Here is an 18435-nt window from a genome sequence, read left to right on the forward strand (position 1 = left end):
GAGCGGGCGGCCACCCGGGTCTCCGCTCCCTCGGCGTGCCGGTGTGCGACGTGGGCGGATCCGGGGGGTTTCCGGTGCCTGCCAGACGTCCCCCCGTGGAGCTAGCGTGGCCCGTGGCCGGGCGCGTGGCCGGTGGGTGCCGCTCCCTGGCGTCTCTCTGCTGCCTGGAGCGCTGCTGTGTGTGTCTCGGGGCCACCACGCGCGGGGCATCAGGACCTGTCCCCGTAGCCCTGGAGCCAGATGCCATCACCCGGCTGGGGGCGCCAGACCTCCCTGTACCGCCAGTCAGCGCCCGCCTGGGTCCTCCAGGAAAACGTGCCCACCTCAAGGCCCCCGGTCACGTCCGCAAAGACATGTCTTCTTTTTTTTTTTTTAATTTTTTGTTTAACGTTTATTTATTTTTGAGACAGAGAGAGACAGAGCATGAACGGGGGAGGGTCAGAGAGAGAGAGGGAGACACAGAATCCGAAACAGGCTCCAGGCTCTGAGCGGTCAGCACAGAGCCCCACGCGGGGCTCGAACTCACGGACCGCGAGATCGTGACCTGAGCCAAAGTCGGCCGGTTAACCGACGGAGCCACCCAGGCGCCCCAAGACATGTCTTCTAAATAAAGTAACATTTGCAGTTTCCTGCGATTGGGATCTGGTATCTTTGGGGGCCGATCTCTGGCCCGTGACACTTGTGCGTGTGGAAAGGCCCCCAGACCACGCTGTGTGAGAACCCTCTCCACCCACACCACCACGGGAGCGCTCTTCCAACACTCACGAGATGGGCCTTCCAAGTGACGGGAAAGCCCTGAGTGTCTAGAGCCTAAAATGTCGGTGGCCCCTACGATCAGTGACACTGCGGCTTTGGTGAAGGCCCACAGCTCATTTAATCCCACCTACACCCCCTGAGGCCATGAGAGATCAGAGGTCAAATAACTCCCAGAGGTCACACGACGGCCCAGCAGTGGCTGGGGTTGGTACTGAAGCTGGTTTGGGCAGAGGCCCTCGGGGCTTTTGATCACAAGAGAAGACGAAGCCAACTCAGGTCACGGGCTTTGACAAAACAAGAATTTACCGGGTTGTATAACTGGAAAGTCAAAGTAGCACCGGCTTCAGGCTCAGCTGGTTCCAGGACCCAAACTGGGACTTCAGTTTCCCTTCACTCTTGAGAGCCCGCAGGTTCAAGTCCCAGCTCTGCCAGGAAACCTTCTGTGATCCTTCCCGAGGCTCCTCTCTTCCCTCAGCCTGGGGCGCCGGGGGGGGGGGGGGGGGGGGGGGGGGACGGGAGTGGTACATTTTGAGGGTTACCAGGCACCTGGCCAACGGTCAATGCTGGAAAAATGTTGGCTCTTCACTCCTGTCGCTATTGACAAAGTAAATAAATGAATCCTCACCAGACAACCAGGGACTTAACGACCAATTATCCTGGGTTGAGGCTGAGAGCAAATGCACACTGCCACCAGGGGGCGGCACAACATAAACGTTGCTGCACCAGCTCTCCCCTCTCCCCAGGGAAACCCCGCCTACTGCCTCTTTCAAGTTCCCGCGGCTCTAACTGGCAGGCATTTTCAGAGCCCCTTTAGGGCCCAGGTAGGGGTCAGGGTGGTCCCGGTCCCACAAAATGCCCCTAGGCTGGTGGAGATATCGAAGAGGGAAGTGGTGGTGGACAGAGACTTACCAAGCCATATTAGAGAAAATCATGCCCTTTATACATGTTTCTCTGTATTTGAAATCCCCTCAATTAATTTTTTCTAGAACATTGAAGTAGTTGGAAAAAATATCGCAAAACTGAAAAGTCGGTGTATTAAAACTCACAGCGTCGTTTTAGTTACACACACACAGACACACACACGCGCACACGCATTCTTTTGTCTTCATTTAAACGACAAAGAGAATGTATCATTCTGTCCCCAGTCCTGACTCTGCGAACTGTATTTCCTGCATTGGTTTCCTGCTGGGGATTTGCTGAGCTCTCCCTGGAGAGTTCATGTGGCAAAGAGCCTCTGGCAACATCGGAGAATTCTAGGGGCTCACTGGACGGAGTTCTGTGGGGTTAAGAGGGAGGCAGAGTGGAGCAGGGCCAGGAGGCCCCTCAGCCAGCGCCCCCCCCCCCCCGCCACTGTACCCCCACGGCCCCACTGGACCCCACACCGGTCCGGGACCAGCCCCCTCCCCTGAGCCCCGCTCACGGTCTGTTTCCCCGCGGCCGCCAGAGGGCGCCGGCGAGCACCGGCTCGAGCAGGTGCAGCTCTGCCCGCGGCCCTCCGGGGCTCCGCGGTGCCTCCCCCGGGACCCTGCACGGCCCGCTCCCTCTCTCCCCATCGCTCGTTCTGTTCCACTCAACACGGGCCTCCTCGCTGCTCCTGCCGGACGCCCGGTGCACCTGAGGCTCAGGCCCTTTGTACCCGCGGTGCCCTCCGCCTAGTACACTCTTCCCCAAATGCCCCTTCAACTTGATCCCGCACCCCCTTCGAGGCTCCGCCCAACTCCCCCCTTATCACGTAGTAGCTGCTCAGTAACTTCTGGCTGAGTAAGTGAGCCTGTGAGGCAGGCTCTCAGGTCACAGACCGAGACCCGCAGGCCCAGAGAGAGGCCACCTGCAGGACCCAGGCCGCGCAGCTGCACGGAGTGCCAGCGGGGGGGAGGGGCCGGGGGAGGGGCCGCTGGGTTCAGGTCTCAGGCTGCCGCCAGAGGTGAGACCCTCAGGATCGGGCCTCCCTCTGCACTGACCTAACGCGAGGTCACCCAATGGAGCACCAGCCCAGGCCCGCACACAGTAGGTGCTAAATAAGTGTTTACTGGATGACGCAATGGAGGTGGAGAAGGGGTGGAGGGTGGGGGGCGCTGCCGTCCGCCTGACTTCTGTCCCTCCCTCCTGTCTGGGGGTGGGGGAGCCATCTCGCTGTGACACGGTGACACTGACGATGCCTCTCCACCGAGGCTCCCCCCTGCTTTCTGGAGCGGCCACAATGACAATGGAGAGCATGGCCAGCCCCTGAGAAGGGCCCGCCTGGCCCCGTGCGTGACCGCGGGCAGCGCCCACCCTCGCACTCTGACAGCCGCTGGCAGCCACCTTCATTGTCCCACTTTTAAACATCGTGGCAAAATTCACATAACATAAAACTGACCGCTGGGCTTCTTAAAGTGTATGATTCAGGGGTTTCTCGTACATTCATAAGGTTATGCAACCATCACCTCTATCAACTTCCAGAACATTCTGACTCCAAAAAGAAATCCGCCCCCATTAGCAGTCACCCCCCTCCTCAGCCCCAGGTAACCTGTATTTACTTGCTGTCTCTATGAATTTGCTTATTTTAGGGACCTCAGATAAATGGGATCACTCACGTGTGGCCTCTCGTGTCTGGGTCCCTCCCTGAGCGTCGTGTGTTCAGGGTCCGTCCGCGGGGCAGCGGGTGTGGGCGTCTTGTTCCTATTGGCGGCCGAGGGACGTGCGCGTGCGCGGTGGACACGGTCATCTGTGGACGTGCGCGTGCGCAGCGGACCCGTCGTGTGTCCTTCCTTAACCTGATGGACGTTAGCATTATTCCCACGTTCTGGCTGCCGTGAACGCTATGTCCAGTATTTACCGGGATGTGTGTGCACTTTCCTGGGGTGGACACTCAGGAGTGGAGTCACTGGGTCATATGATGAGTCCATGTTGAGCTTTTTGAGGACCTGCTGACCGTTGTCCACAGCAGCCCCCCATCTCACCTCCGTCCAGCTGTGGATGAGGGTCTGTCTCCCCCCTGGGAGCTCTTTGCAGGAGGAAGGACCTGGCTGGGAGCGGAGTGGCTCGGGGGTGTCCTTGAGCTCCACAGGCTGACCAGGGGTCCTGGGGACTTTTCTCCCATACTTAGGTTCCTGGTTGGGACAACACGATCAGCCTGCAGGCCAAGTCCCCCGTGGACGAGGAATGCGTTACCAAGATGACGGAGAGGATCCTGAGGTTCCAGGTCTGGACTCAGCCGCGTGGCTCCTGGCTCCTGTGAGCTGCGGTCCCTCGTCTGTAAAGTGGGGACAATGGGAAATAGTCTGGAGTTTCCTCAAAAGTTATGAGTTGTCACGTGACCCAACACTTCCACTCGGAGGCCCCGAAGCATTGAACACATACCTTGAGACAAACCCTTGTGCACCTGTGTTTGCTGCAGCAGGCGTCCAGGAAAACCCGGGCGTCCGTCAGTACGGACCATCAAGTACGTGCTCACTGTCATTTGGGTGTCTGTCTTCAGGAACTTCCAGTTCAAATTTTTGGCCCATTTTCTTAAATTAGGTTGTTTGAGTTTTGTCATTGATTTGTGAGCGTTCTTTACATATTCTAGACCGGAGTCCTTTTTTGGGTTACGTGTGCTGCAAGTATTTTCTCCCAGTCTGCGCTTTGCCTTCTGACTCCCCTAATGGTTTCTTTGAACAAACCAAGTTGTTTCAAATAAAATACTACGTGTTTAATTAGAAATAAATTTTACAGGCCAGAAGGTTAACATGAATCGTTGAGGAGACAGTCCGCCAAAGTTGCTCCTGGTTTTTCACGGGAGGGCAGAGGGAATGAGCCTGGCTTCACTCACGGATAAAGTGATGAACGTTGCCCGAAGCACCCTGACGTGTTCAGGGTCACCTGGTGCGGCAGCCCCAGCTCTGCGCTCCTGACCCTGGTTTGGGGAGATGTCTGCCAGGGATGTTTCTGGAAGACGCATCCCTTGGCCCTCGTTAGGGTATTTCTGAGCAGATCTGCAGTTTGGCATATGCAGCTCTCCATTTGAAGTTACAAAACCTCATTTCCTGCCAAGGCGGACGGAAAAGACTGGGGACGGGGAGGTCTCTGTTTATGTCTTGTCCACTCCGGCTGGTCAGTCATTTGTGTGACCACATGGTGTGGAATGCGAGCTTGGCCACCCACAGGGCTCTCGGAGGACGTGTGTCCCCTGCCCAGGGCCCCCCGGGTCCACCTCCGGGTCTTCTCAGATTTTCCCACGGGGACAGAGGGTGCTGGCAGGGGCCGGGCGAGCACAGCGGGCAATCACGGCCCAGGCTTTCTGGGCACAAATATTTGGAGCCTCCGAACCCTACTTGTAGGTACAAACCCCAAAGAACTAGAAATAGGTGTTGACACAAAAATGGGTGTAAATGGGTGTTCACAGCAGGGAAGGGGCTGGAAGCAAACTGTCCATCAGCGGACAGATGTGTCTACCGCGCACGCGCACGTTGGCAGGAACAGCAGCGAGGCGCCCACCCCCGCCACCCTGGGGACGGACCCTGAACACATGACACTCAGGGAGGGAACCAGACACGAGAGGCCACACGGGGTGTGAGTCCACGTGTGTGAAACGTCCAGATCATCCACGGAAGGGAAGGGGGCTCGTGGTGCTGGGGGAGGGGAGAGGGGGTGATGGGGACGGGGTTTCCTTTGGAGATGGAATGTTCTGGAACTAGAGACAGGACGGCTGCACAGCCTTGTGGATGCCACTTTAAAATGGTTAATTCTATGTTACGTGGATTTTACCTCAATTAAAAGATAGGTTTAACATTTGCAGCTTCTCTCTGCAGACGCAGAGGCCCATGGACGGGCCTGGTCTCCGTCCGACGTGTGCCTGGGCGCACAGAGCAGCTGCTCTCCCCTTCGTTTCTTTCCTCCTTGTCTGTTCTTGGACCCTGTCTTGAATCGGTGTGGCTGAGCCCCGGGCAGTTTTCCATGTGCGTGTGTCCCTGGGATACCGTGACCACAGCCGACAGACTGTGAAATGTGTCTTAGAATAAAAGTGCTCACAGTGTGCAGAAAGGTGCCAGACGCAGAGTGGCCCGCCGGCCCAGGGTCCTCTGTCCAGAACCAGCATCTGACTTGACACAGAACCTTCCAGAGAAGATGGTCTCTCACGAGCTCGGGCCCCCGCCCCAGAGCCCTGCTCCGACCAGGCCACCGCCTGCCCTTCCCCGCGGACACCTGCACATGAGCCCTCACATGACCACCTGCATATGGTGGGAGGCGATGCCCTGACCCGGGTTGGCGGATGGGGGAAACCGAGGCTCAGGAGCTCACAGAGCCAGCCGGCTGCCGGGTCCCAGGCCACCTTATTAGGGTGAAACCAAGTCCTCTGGTTGCTTTGTTTTTAGGGACAGAAGGTGTGTGTATGTGTTAGAAGCTTAAAGTAGGAGTCAGCAAACAGAATGTGTGGCTGGAGCTTGTCTGGGGTTCCTGACCGCCGCCTGGGCTCTCCGAGGGGCGGTGCCGGCCGCGGGGTGGGCCCCAGGGCTTCAAGGAACAAGCAGGGGCTGGCAGGGCCACGTCCAGGGTCACCCAACAGCCATGGTTGGGCAGCAGAGGCCTGGGTGCCCCTGGTTCCAGAAACACCCCTTGGCAGCCTGCCCCTGGCCCCGGGGGCCCCAACAACCGTGTGGCTGTCACCTAGAGTCTGGGGGAAGGTGGGGACCCCAATCTGCCTGTACTCCTTTCCCCCAGATGAGGCCTCTTGTCCCTCTGCCGCCCAGGGGAAGAAGGGAAAGGCGGTCTCTCCGGGCCTCAGTTTACCTGCCTGTAAAATGCACCCGAGCAGTGGTCCCTAACTCAGGGAGCAAGAGGGAACTTGGGGAGGGAGGGGCCAGTGCGGCTGGAGAAAGGAGTCCCCACCGGCTCCCACAGACAGAGGCCAGAGTGTCGGGCCCAAGAGAACGGCCTCTCTGGCTATCACCACTACTTCGTCAGGGGACAGCCTGCGCTTTCACAAACCTTTTAAAAAGGAGGCAGAGAGCATACATCTCGCGACTGAGGAGGTACCCGGTGGGACACAGGCCCCCCCATCCCTGGCCCCGTGAGGGTGGGGGTCTGAGGTCAGCCACACCTTCCCAGGAATGAAGACGCCCCCCCCCCCCGCTTTGGGGGCCGAGACTGCAGGGCACCCCCCCGGAAGAAAGGGTGGGGTGGTGGGGGTCACAGACGCGAAGGCAGCCGGAAGCCCCCGCATTTGCCCCGAGGGCGGTAGCGGCCATCCCAGCCCCTCAAAGGGTCGTGAGCCAGGCGTGGCTGGCCGCTGGAGAGCAAGGTGGTCCTGACCACACTCGGGGACTGCAGATGCCACAGGAGGCAGCCGGCGTGGGGCGGCCTTGTCCCGGGCCCGGGGACCCCCCCCCCCGCCGGCCCCGCAGCCCGTGCTCTCACGCCAGCCCCATTTATAACGGGAACCGCGAACCGTGGAAAATTCTCCCGGCTCCACCGAGCTGCGCTCATCAATAAGTCACGGGCAGGACACGTCAGTACCCCCCCACCCCCACCCCGGGGAGCAGCCGAGAGGCAGCCGCGCCACGAGGGGCCTCGCTGGGCGGTTAACCGGTCGGCCCTTCCTCGGAAGGTCAAACGTGGACTCCCCGTGGGACCCAGCAACGCCCCCCCCTCCCGGCTGAAAGCGAATCAGAGCCCCGAACACCGAGCTCCGCACAAACCTGCACACGCCGGCTGGCGGTACGCAGGAGGTGGCCACACCCAGGCGCCCCCTGTGCACGCTCACGCCCCTCCGGCGTGTCCGCCGCGCACGCGCACGCCCACAGAGGAAAGCGCCCACCGCGCACGCGCACGTCCACAAACGACCGTGTCCCCCGCGCACGCGCACATCCCTCGGCCGCCAGCAGGAGCGAGGCGCCCACTCCCGCCGCCCCGCGGATGGACGCTCAGCGCGCGACGCTCACGGAGGCGACCAGACACGAGAGGCCGCGCGGGGGTGTGAGTCCACGTGTGTGAAACGTCCGGAGCAGGCTCATCCACGGACAGGAAGGGGGCTCGTGGCGGCCGGGGGAGGGGCTGGGACGCGTTGCTTTTTGGGCGACACGATGTTCTGAAAGTTATCAATAGCGATGGACGCCCAGCAATGAATGGGACCCTCTCTCAGCAACCGTCCGGTGTGCCAGGCTGTGCGTTCGATCCTCAGAACCTTCTCACCTCGTAACTGGAAGTTGGTGCTTTGATGAATCTCCCTGTCCCCCTCGAGTCCCTGGAGGCCACGTTTGCCGTCTCCGCTCCTGTGAGCTTGAGGTGGCGGTAAGATCTTACGGTGCTTGTGTTTTCGGTCCGGCTGGGCCCCTCAGCACAAGGCCCTCCGTGCCCCGCCACTCGTCACAAATGGTCCGATCGCCCTTTCTGAGGCTGGATGGGACTCCGTTGGGCGGACAGACAAGATGTGAGGTGCGGATACGTCTTCACCCGCTCATCCGCCGCGGGGCACGGGCCGCTGGTGTCTGGGCCGCTATGAGAAGCCCCCCGTGAGCGCCGAAGAGCAGAGATGCTTTCGCGCCAGAGCTTCCACTCCCTCTGGGAAAGTACCTAGAGGTGCAACTGCTGGACCCAAGGGTAGTATTTGTGCTCTCAGGACCCTCCACACTGCTCTCCAGAGCGGCTGCACTGGTTTGCACTCCCACCAACAGTGCAAGAGGGTTCCCGTTTCTCCGCGTCCTCGCCAACACTTGTTTCCTGAGCTGTGGATTTCAGCCGCTCCCAACTGTGTGAGGTGGGACTCACTGTGGTTCTGACGTGCGTTTCCCTGATGCTGAGCGATGCTGAGCATCTTTTCATGTGTCTGGTGGCCATCCGGATGGCTTCTTCGGAGAAACAGCTGTTCAGATCCTCTGCTCGTTTTGTCATCGGTGTCACATCCAGACCTCGCTTTACAAGGACCCACGCCCTGCTTCTCAGTATCCTTGTTTAAAAAAAAAGTAGGCTTTTTATTTTTTTTTAACTTTTTTTTATTTATTTTTGAGACAGAGAGAGACAGAGCATGAACAGGGGAGGGTCAGAGAGAGGGAGACACAGAATCGGAAGCAGGCTCCAGGCCCTGAGCTGTCAGCACAGAGCCCGACACGGGGCTCGAACTCACGGACCGCGAGATCGTGACCTGAGCCGAAGTCGGCCGCTTAACCGACCGAGCCACCCAGGCGCCCCAAAAGTAGGCTTTTTAAAAAATCAGTTTGAGGGTTACAAAAAACTGAGCAGAACCTGCATAGAGTTCCCTCCGTCTCCCTCACCGTGGTGTCTTTTCATCATTAGCAATGTGCATTGGCCTGGTACGTTAGTCACACGGGTGAGCCAGCTCTGAACGTGACGAACCACGGTCCACAGCGGACACGAGGTCGCTCCCGGTGCGGCACACCCCGTGGGTTCGGACGAATGTCACGGACACCTGCCCACCACCACGGTGTCGTCCGGAGTAGACCCGCGGCCCCGAAACTCCTGTGCTCCTCCCATTCACCCTCCCCCACCCCGGCAGCCGTGCCTCCGCGGTCCTGCCTCGTCCAGAACATCCTGGACTGGGAACCACCCCGTGTGTCGCCTCCTCAGCCTGGCTTCTGTCACCGAGTGCTGTGCGTCTGAGGCTCCCCCATGTCTCTGTGCGGCTCGATGGCCCGTTTTTAGTGCCGGATGGAGCGCGGTCTATCTGTCACCTGTTGAAGGAAGGGCAGCACACTTGCTCCCAAGTTTGGCCAATTCTGAATGAAGCTGCTGTAAACACCGTGGGCTGTGTATGGACACCATTTGCCTCCGCAGAGCTCAGGCCACTGTCTGTGAGACCATCACAGGAATCCACGGGACCAAGGTGGGTTGCCTGTGCCCGGACGGACCCTGAAGGTGGCTGGAAACCAGGATCAGGCAGATGATGCTTCATATCCCCCACCTCTGGGAGGAGTGACCGACTGGGACCGCCTGAGCCTCAGTTTCCCGAGTTGCGATGAGGCCTGGAGGGGAGGGTAAAAGAGGCTGCCTGGGCTCCTGCAGGCTGGGGGGGGGGAAGGGGGGAGGGAATCCCTGCTCTGCCCTCCCCCTCCCCCCACTCCCCATGCCCCCACTTCAGGAAGAAAACGCTGGGAAGAAGCCACCGGGCGCAACTACAGAGCAAGCACTCGTGGCCCCTGGCGCCTCACCTTGCCTCGCGGGGACACGAACCTCACGCTCAAGAAAGTGGTGCGGCGAGCACTCGGGGCAGGTTTTACCAGCCCACAGAGTCCAAGGCAGCAGCGCCGCGTGGGGCTGCCCAAACTTGTCCAGCTTCCCAGCCCTCTCCGTGCACCCGGCTCTCGAACGATGAAAACACACCACGCGGGCCGCGGTGCCTGGCGACGGCCTGAGTCCACCAGGCACCAAGGCCAGGGTCCGACCCCAGGATCCGTGCCGCGTCCACGCAGAGATGGGAAGACGGTAAAACGGGGCGGCCGCCGTGGAAGACAGCCAGGCAGAGACTCGCCGCCCGTGTGTGCATGTCTCAAACTGCACACGCGAGTGTGCCCACGATGCCCGCTCACAACTGTTCCCAGCAGCCAAAGATGCCCGCCCACTTGTGGAGGGACACACACGACGTGTCCACGGTGCACGCGCACGTCCACAGACCGACGTGTCCCCCGTGCATGCGCACATCACTGAGCCGCGAGCAGGAGTGACGGACCCGAACACACGACGCTCAGGGAGGGAACCGGACACGAGAGGCCACATGGGGTGTGAGTCCGCGTGTGTGAAACGCCCAGAACAGGCTCATCCACGGATGAGAAGGGGGCTCGTGGGGGCGGGGGGAGATGATGGCTGATGAGACAGGGGCTTCTTTTGGGGTGATGGAATGTGCTGGAACTAGATAGGGGTGATGGTGGCACAATAAATAACCAATGTACCAAATGCCCCTGAATTGTTCACTTAAAAATGGATAATTCTACATTATGTGAACTTACCCTCAGTTTAGAAAAACAGGAATTCTGCTCCGAGCAACTCTCCTTCCCCCCCACCCCAGGCGCCGGTGGCTCACTGGCCGGAACCCCCGCATGCAGCTCTGTGCTGGGCGGGCTGCCGCCACGGGACCCCCAGCACCTACTTCGCGCCTGAGCCTGGCCCCGCATCTCCAGTTTCCCGAGAACCATCTCATCGCAAAAACCATCCGGCTCACACGGGGGCCTGAGATGTTACCTCGTTTCTCCCCACTTTTCCTTCCAGAAGGAGGCCTGGTCGCACAGGGGGGCTCTGGGGCCTTCCCCGCCCCACACCAGCGCCCCTGAGGTCGCGGGCTCCCAGCTGACCTGACCTCTGAGCTCTGCAAGGCGTGCCCCCCGTGCCCCTAGCATAGACACCCTGTCTGGGTCCGGGCAGTGAAGCAGCCCGCTGTCCCCCCCACCCCGAGGAGGTCACTCACTGCACACTGGGACACAGACACGGGGCTGCAGGCTCGGTGGGATCCCGCCAGGAACCCGAGGGCCTGCGTGGAGATCAAGATGGGGTGGCTCACGTCAGGCGGGGACGCCAGCAGCCGAGGCCTAAGTCTGATGAAATCCCCTTAAAGGGGAGGATTCGCACAAACTGTCAGACTCTCCAGACTGACCTCTGAACAAAACAGACTTTCCGCCGCTCGAACCCAGTAAGCAGCCTGTGCCCAAGCTGACCCAGCTCGACCTGACCCAGGCCGCCCGGCCTCGTGTGCCCGTGCACGAGGAAGCCAAGTTCAACGCGTCGTGAAATGTCACTGAGTTCCGATCCCGAACCCGTCTCGTGATGACACTAACCTTGCTTCATGACCGAATAAAGCTGACTTCGTGGAAAGACAGGCCTGGCGTGTGCACCTCACAGCGAGCTGGGATTCCTCACCAGGGAGGCTGGCCGCTGTCCACCGGCGTCCACGGTCGGGCCCCCTCCCCTGGACCCAGGCTCGGCGTCCACCGCAGCTCAGCCTGGCCAAGCGGCAGAAATCTGCTCTTTGCTGCCCTCGGCGGGGCCGTCCCCACCCCCCACCTCCCCGCAGGGTGGCGGTTCCGGTTCCGACGGGGGAGGCCCAGAGACACTGGGCGTGGGCTCTGCGTGGCCAGGGTGCACGTGCAGCCTAGATGCACACACTCCAAGGAAAGATAATCCTCGGTGTGGGTGTCGGGGTGGGGAGAGGGGGGTGTAGCCCGAAGGGTTCCCTGCCTGGGCCAGGGGGTGGTTCTAGAACTTGCTAAAAGTCCCAGCAGAATCTGAAAGGAGAAAAGAACTCCTGCCGGCTGTAATTTAAAACAAACAAACAAACAATGTGGAAGCAGAGCAGGAATGCCAGGCATGTGGGCCGGTTTCCCCTCCAGGGGCCTCCAGGGCCCACCCAGGCTCCCTGCAGCCTCTCGGTGTCCTGGGGGAGGAACAAGGAAAATTATTAACGAAAAAGCAATCAACACTGCCCCGAACCCTCCTTCTGGCCCCCTTCCGCTCCTGCTGGAAGTCCTGGATAAGAAAGCATCGGGGGCACTGCTGAGGTCCAGGCACAGTGGTGCTGCCTTGTGGGGCACTCGGGGTCTGGGTGGGAGGCCCTCACGGTTTGAATTCTGCAAGTCTGGGGTGTAAATGGACCGCCATGGAAGGTTCCAGAGACCAAGGTTTCCCAGGAAGAAATAACCACAAACTGTCTCTAAAGCCTTGGCCCTGTTCTCTGTCGGCTGTGTCCGTGCTGTCTTCCGGAACCCCACACAATATCTGGAAGTGACACAAGAACATTCCGGAGGCCAGAGGCTGTGCTTTGGAGATAAACACGAGTATCTCAGTTTGTTCGTTTTTATTCTTGGGACCGATTTTATCTTCAGCAAAAAGGAAGTCGCCAAGAAAACAAGAAGCCAACCAGGCCTGCTCTTCCCACCTGAGTTTAGAATTTTCCGCCAGGAGAACGTCTGGGAATGTTAAGCCCTGGTGGTCAGAGAAGCTTGGGGGGAGGGGCAAGACAAAATGTAGCTTGCTTTTGAAAAAAATAAGGACACCGGGGGCACCCGGGTGGCTCAGTCAGTTATGCGTCCAACTTCAGCTCAGGTTGATATATCAGGGTTCATGAGTCCGAGCCCCACGTCGGGCTCTGCGCTGACAGTGTGGAGCCTGCTTGGGATTCTCTCTCTCTCCCTCTCTCTCTCTCTCTCTCTCTCCCTCTCTCCCTCTCTCTCTCTCAAAAATAAACATTAAAGGAAAAAAAGGATATTGGATTTTAGGGAAAGAAAGACGGTCACCTCAGTCCCTCTGGGCTTTTCTTCTTGTTTGCTGAGCTTTGTGGTTCAGACGGGAAGGCTCTCGGCCATTGGGCTGGTTGAAGGGAGGGGCCGGTGGTCCCAGAACCGGACAGGACAGGCGGCAGGTCCCAGGCCAGCTGTGCTTGGGGAGGGTAACGGCCCCTGTCGAATGTGGGGCCGGGGCCAGCCAGAAACGTGTGTGTGCTGAGCAGCGCCTGGGTTCAGGGCTGACCGCGGCCTGCGGCCGCTAGTAAGTCATCGGCAAGTGACGAGAAGCCAGGCCAGCCGGTGAGCGTGAGGGGCCAGGGCAAGAGGTGCCCCGCCAGCGGGACGAGGGCGGTGGCGGGCTCCCGTGCGGCAGGTAGACCAGGAGGAGGAGGTGCGACCATCAGAAGCCATGACTGGTGCCAGTTAAAGATGGTGTTTTCCCAGGGCGCCTGGCTGGCTCAGCTTAAACCGAGTCGGTTAAGCATCCGACTTCGGCTCAGGTCATGATCTCGTGGTTCGTGGGTTCGAGCCCCATGTCGGGCTGTGTGCTGACAGCTCAGAGCCTGGAGCCTGCTTCGGATTCTGTGTCTCCCCCCTTCTCTGCTCCCTCCCCCACTCGTTCTGTCTCTCTCCCTCTCTCTTCTCTCTCTCTGAAAATGAATAAACATTGGGGCGCCTGTGTGGCTCAGTCGGCTAAGCATTCAACTTTGGCTCGGGTCCCGATCACACGGTTTGTGGGTTCAAGCCCCATGTCAGGCTCTGTGCTGACACCTCAGAGCCTGGAGCCCGTTTCGGATTCTGTGTTTCCCTCTCTCTCTGCCCCTCCCCTGCTCATGCTCTCTCTCTCTTTCAAAAATAAACATTAAAAATAATTTTTTTTAATGAATAAACATTAAAAAATAATTTTAAAAAAATATGGCGTTTTTCCAGAGCCCCAGTCTGGGGACATGGAAAGTTCTGGAGACAGACGGTGGGGATGGTTGCGGGACCGTGAGTGTGCTCAGCGCCGCTGAGCTGTGCACTCAGAAATTGTAAAAAGGATACGTGTTATGATATGTGCACTTTGCCATAATATCCTTTCGAAAAATGGTTTCAGGAGGAATTTTAGGATCATCCAGAAACCAAATAAAGGGAAGGGAGAAACGGGTTTCACTTTGGCCAAGACAGAATAAAGCTACAAAATACAATTTTTAACCCCTGCTCCGTGTGATAACATCCAAACACCAGCAGCGGTCACCTCCAGGCTGACTGCCAGGATGCGCACCCCCTGCTCCGCGGCAAGGCTATGTTTGATTATTTTCTACTCAGCCTGGGGGCTGAGGTCGGGTTTATTTTATTTATTTATTTTAAAAAATTGTTTAATGTTTATTCATTTTTGAGAGAGAGAGAGAGAGAGAGAGAGAGAGAGTGCAAGTAGACGAGTGGCAGAGAGAGAGGGAGACACCGAATCCGAAGCAGGCTCCGGGCTCCGAGCCGTCAGCACGGAGCCCGACGCGGGGCTTGAGCCCAGGAACTGTGAGATCATGACGTGAGCCAACGTTGGACGCTAAACCCCGCTGGGTGGGCTTTAATGTGTCCAGGTAACATGGACACAGAAGGCTGGAGGGCCGCCTGAAACCCACGGACCTGCAACACTTGGGAGTGATGATGGGCCACCCTCAACCGTATGTAGTAATTTTTGGCCAGTGCTCAGCACACACGGACTGGGATCCCAATTACGCGTGTGAATCAACACGCACGCGGTACACGGGACAGGCAGGTGAGACGCACGCCTGTGTCTGCGTGTGCGCGCCTCCCCCATTCGAGACGAGCAGGTACAGGACCCTTTCTGGCGGGAAGGCCTCTGAGGCTAAAGGCAGGTCTCACTGGCTTGGGGGCTGTCACGGCTGGTTTCTCGTTTTCTTCTACGTGGCTAATTGTGTACAGTGAGAATTTGACATACATAAATTTTAAGTTCAGTAAGAAAAAACATGGACAAAAAGTCTCAGGAACGAGAAGAAGCCGCCGTCCCCAGCAGCCCCCTGCCCATCTGTGGATGAGCCTGTTCTGGAAGCTTCACACACGTGGACTCTCACGCCCTTTGTGTCTGGGGCGTTTGGTGACTCCAGGTTTACCTCTGGAGGAACAGCCACTGTTTTCCACGGTGGCCGCAGCGTTTTACTTCCCGCCGGGAGGGCTCCAGCCTCCACAGCCTGGCCCACACTCGTCATCTGCCCTCGTGGGTCTGAGGGCCTGAGGCGCCAGCTCACTGTGGGTTCAGTTAGCATTTCCCTGACGGCTGAGCGCGTCTTCATGTGCTCGTCGGTCATTCATCCAACTGCTGTGCAGAAACACGCATCAAAGCCGCTGAGGAATTTGGAGCCAGCGGCTGCCCGCCCACCCCCCCCCCCCCCCGGGCCACCAGGCAGCCAGGAGCAGAAGCCCCTGCAGGTGCGTGACAGGCCTTCGCCCAAACCCCTTTGGTTGAGCACCCACGCGGCCCCCACACCTTGGCCCACCAAAACGGCAATAACAGGGGACACGGTGTCTCCAGGCCCAGAAGGGGTGGCCTCTGCATTGGCCACCTTCTAGTGTGTTCAGCCCAACGCGCGGACGGGCCTTGCCCTGGGCCCAGGGTGGGTTGTCAGGGGCCTCGCCCGGGCAGGTGGCCCTCAGGCCGCTGGGGCTGGTGCTGCCCACAGGGATCACGTATCTGTTTCCCACCATAAACTATTAATGCCGTGGTGCCTCCAGCAAGAGGCTCGCAGTCTGGGTTTCACATGGTGCCTGTTATGAAACCTGAGGCTAGTCTGCCTTCTGTCCTGGAGTCCCAGCGTCCTCTGTGCCTGGATCCTTCCAGAACTGGCTTCCCATGTCTCCCAAAATGTGGAGGCCCAACCTCTGGGGAGCATGACTGCAGAGGACGCTGGGGGCAGGTCGTTCTCAGGGCGGGGGGGGGGGCGTCTTGGGCACTGTGGGGCTGAGCGGTATCCACCCCTCCCCGCCAGGAGCTCCCAGGGTGACACCCACAGGCGTCCCCAACACCGGCCAGCTGACACCAGTTGGGCTCTTCTGGGTCTGCCACACGGCTGAGTCTGGGGGCTCCTCACAGGGGAGGGGGCGATGGGGGCTGCGGTCTCCTCGTGCCCGTGACCCTGTGGACAGGCAGGTGGCAGGTGAACAGGTGGCCACGGGATCGCTTACAGCCCGGCTCACGTTCCCTCCTCATAATCGAGACATCTTCCTTTTCATGAATTTTGCAGGACCGAGGAAGCGAGCTGCCCCATCACTTCACAGCCGTCACTCCGCCCGCCCAGCCCCCGCAGGATCGCAGGCAAGACAGGTTTCCTGTGGCCGTGTCACCAAGGACCACAGTCGGTCCGGGTTTCCAGAGAACGACACTCAAGTATTCCCCCTGCGTGGGGCCTGGCGGGGTGGCTCCTTCTGGTGTTGCCGGAGACCTTGGTGCCCCGGGGCTCATGGCCACATTCCCCCCATCCCCCACCCATCATCAGTCGTCACACAGCTTCTCCCTGCGTCCCTGCCTGCATTTCCCTCTTACAAGGACATGAGCCATTGCATCAGGGCCGCCCTGCTCCGCCATGACCTCATTTCAACGTATCACGTCCGTGGAGACCCTACTTGCAAATACGGCTGCGTTTCTGGCTGCCAGAGGTCAGGATGTGGACACACTGCTTGGGGACCACGATCTAACCCAACACAGGCCTTTGGGGTTCCCTCCTGTGCACTCGTGGCCTGAGTCCCCAGACTAGATGTGGCCTCCCCTTCCTGCCTTTCTGTCTCCGGCAGCCACTTCCTGTGGGGGCCTGTCACAGTTGCCGATGTGTGCTGCCCTCGGTCTGTGTCTGTTGTCCACCTTCCTGAGGCCCAGTGCCTGGCAGAGGTCTGTGTCCCCACTGCCAGCAACTTGACAGAAAGGCCCCTGGCCTACCCTTCTGCGTGGGCTGCACACGGCGACCCCTGCCCACAAGGACCGTGTGGAGCCTGACCGGCACACCCGGCCGGAGACCAAGGTCAACGTCGGGGGTGAGGAACCTCGTGGGCAGCGGGGGCCCCAGGTGTGACGGCATGAGCCAGACACTTCGCTCAGAGCCATCGTGGGATGAACCCGGCAGGGGGGACATCCTGCAGGAAGCCTGTCCAGTCCTCCTCCTGACCGCCTGCCCGGGGCATCCACCGGAGAAGAGGTGGAGAAAGCGTCTCAGCCCAGTGGGGCCTAAGGAGAGTGAGAACCCGATTCACGCGGTGTCCCGATGGGGTCGTGGGACAGAACGAGGACACGGGAGGCCGAGGGATCGCAACAGTAAAGACGGTGTGGCGCATCCGTGGACGGACAGTGGCCTTTGACTGCAGTGGCGGGAACGCAGACGGGGCGGCCGGGCAGAGAGTCACCCCCAAAACAGGAATGCTGGGGGGACCAGATGGGACACAGGGTCTTTACACAGGTGATCGAGTTATGACAAGGTCACGAGGGTCACCCTGACCCTTACAGGGACACCCAAGGAAGATCCTGTGAGGACACAAGGAGGAGACTGCCAGCGCCGTGATCTCATACCTAACGCCTCTAGAGCCGGGACAGAAACAGCTTGTTTATGCTGCAGCCCCCCCGGGGAACGTGCAGAGCCCACGCGGGAGAGACGGGGGCGCACATCCGTGGCAGCCAAGGGTGGAAACTTCAGTGGGTGAGCGGACACGCACGACATGTCCACACCCCTCAGCCACGAGCAGGAGCGAGGCGCTCACACCCGCCGCCCCGTGGACGCACCCTGAACACACGACACTCAGGGAGGGAACCAGACACGAGAGGGCACACGGGGTGTGAGTCCGCCTGCGTGAAACGTCCAGAACAGGCTCATCCACGGACGGGAAGGGGGCTCGTGGGGGCCAAGGGAGGCGCTGGGGGGGTGGAGGTGATGGCTGATGGGGATGGGGTTGCTTTTGGGGAGATGGAATGTTCTGGAATTGTAGGACCCTGTGAATGTACTAAAAACCGCTGAGTGGTACAACATATGTCGGTGAATCGTGGTGTATAAATTGTGTCACTAAAGCCACTACCGAGAAGACCGCCCGGAATGAGGAATCACAGGTCAGCAGCCCCGTGCGCTGCACCCCCCGCAAGGGCAGCCTCTCAGCGGCCCCTGGCAGCTTGCTGCGCTTTCTCTACACCCCCCCCCACACACCGATTCCCTGTGCTGCTGTGCGTTTTCCAGGCTCACCCTGCACATGACCTCCGGCGGCCCCCCGCCCCCAGCCAGGGGCACACTGCCTGCACTTCCTGCACCCCAGAGTCTTGCTGGTTAGGGTCTGCGTGCTTCCCTCCTTGTTGTGCGGCCGCCCACCCCAAACCGTGTCCAGCCCAGACCACGCTTACCCTGTCCCTCAGCCCAAGGTTGCTGTTCCCTCTGCCCCTGATGCTGTTCCTTGTAGTCACCCCTTTGGAAGGACACCTAACACACTCCCAGCAGCGCTGCTCCTCAGCCCCGTCCAGCCGCAG

At 59.6% G+C, this 18435-nt stretch overlaps 3 long non-coding RNA genes across 3 annotated transcripts; 1 reads left to right on the top strand and 2 right to left on the bottom strand.

Annotated features, from left to right (window-relative positions):
* Window positions 1-561: 561 nt before the first annotated feature.
* On the bottom strand, window positions 562-4174 carry LOC122236496. The gene is made up of 3 exons (XR_006214559.1): window positions 4099-4174; window positions 3333-3991; window positions 562-1232 (listed from the first exon to the last, which is right to left on the bottom strand). It is a non-coding gene; the product is annotated as an uncharacterized LOC122236496 (long non-coding RNA).
* Window positions 3629-4275, top strand: LOC122236494. Its single transcript, XR_006214557.1, has 2 exons — window positions 3629-3720; window positions 3845-4275. It is a non-coding gene; the product is annotated as an uncharacterized LOC122236494 (long non-coding RNA).
* A 6131-nt stretch (window positions 4276-10406) lies between these two features.
* LOC122236495 lies at window positions 10407-11641 on the bottom strand. Its single transcript, XR_006214558.1, has 3 exons — window positions 11499-11641; window positions 11132-11194; window positions 10407-10578 (listed from the first exon to the last, which is right to left on the bottom strand). It is a non-coding gene; the product is annotated as an uncharacterized LOC122236495 (long non-coding RNA).
* Window positions 11642-18435: the final 6794 nt, after the last annotated feature.

This window comes from Panthera tigris, chromosome A2, assembly GCF_018350195.1.
Source record: "Panthera tigris isolate Pti1 chromosome A2, P.tigris_Pti1_mat1.1, whole genome shotgun sequence".
NCBI classification, from domain to species: domain Eukaryota; kingdom Metazoa; phylum Chordata; class Mammalia; order Carnivora; family Felidae; genus Panthera; species Panthera tigris.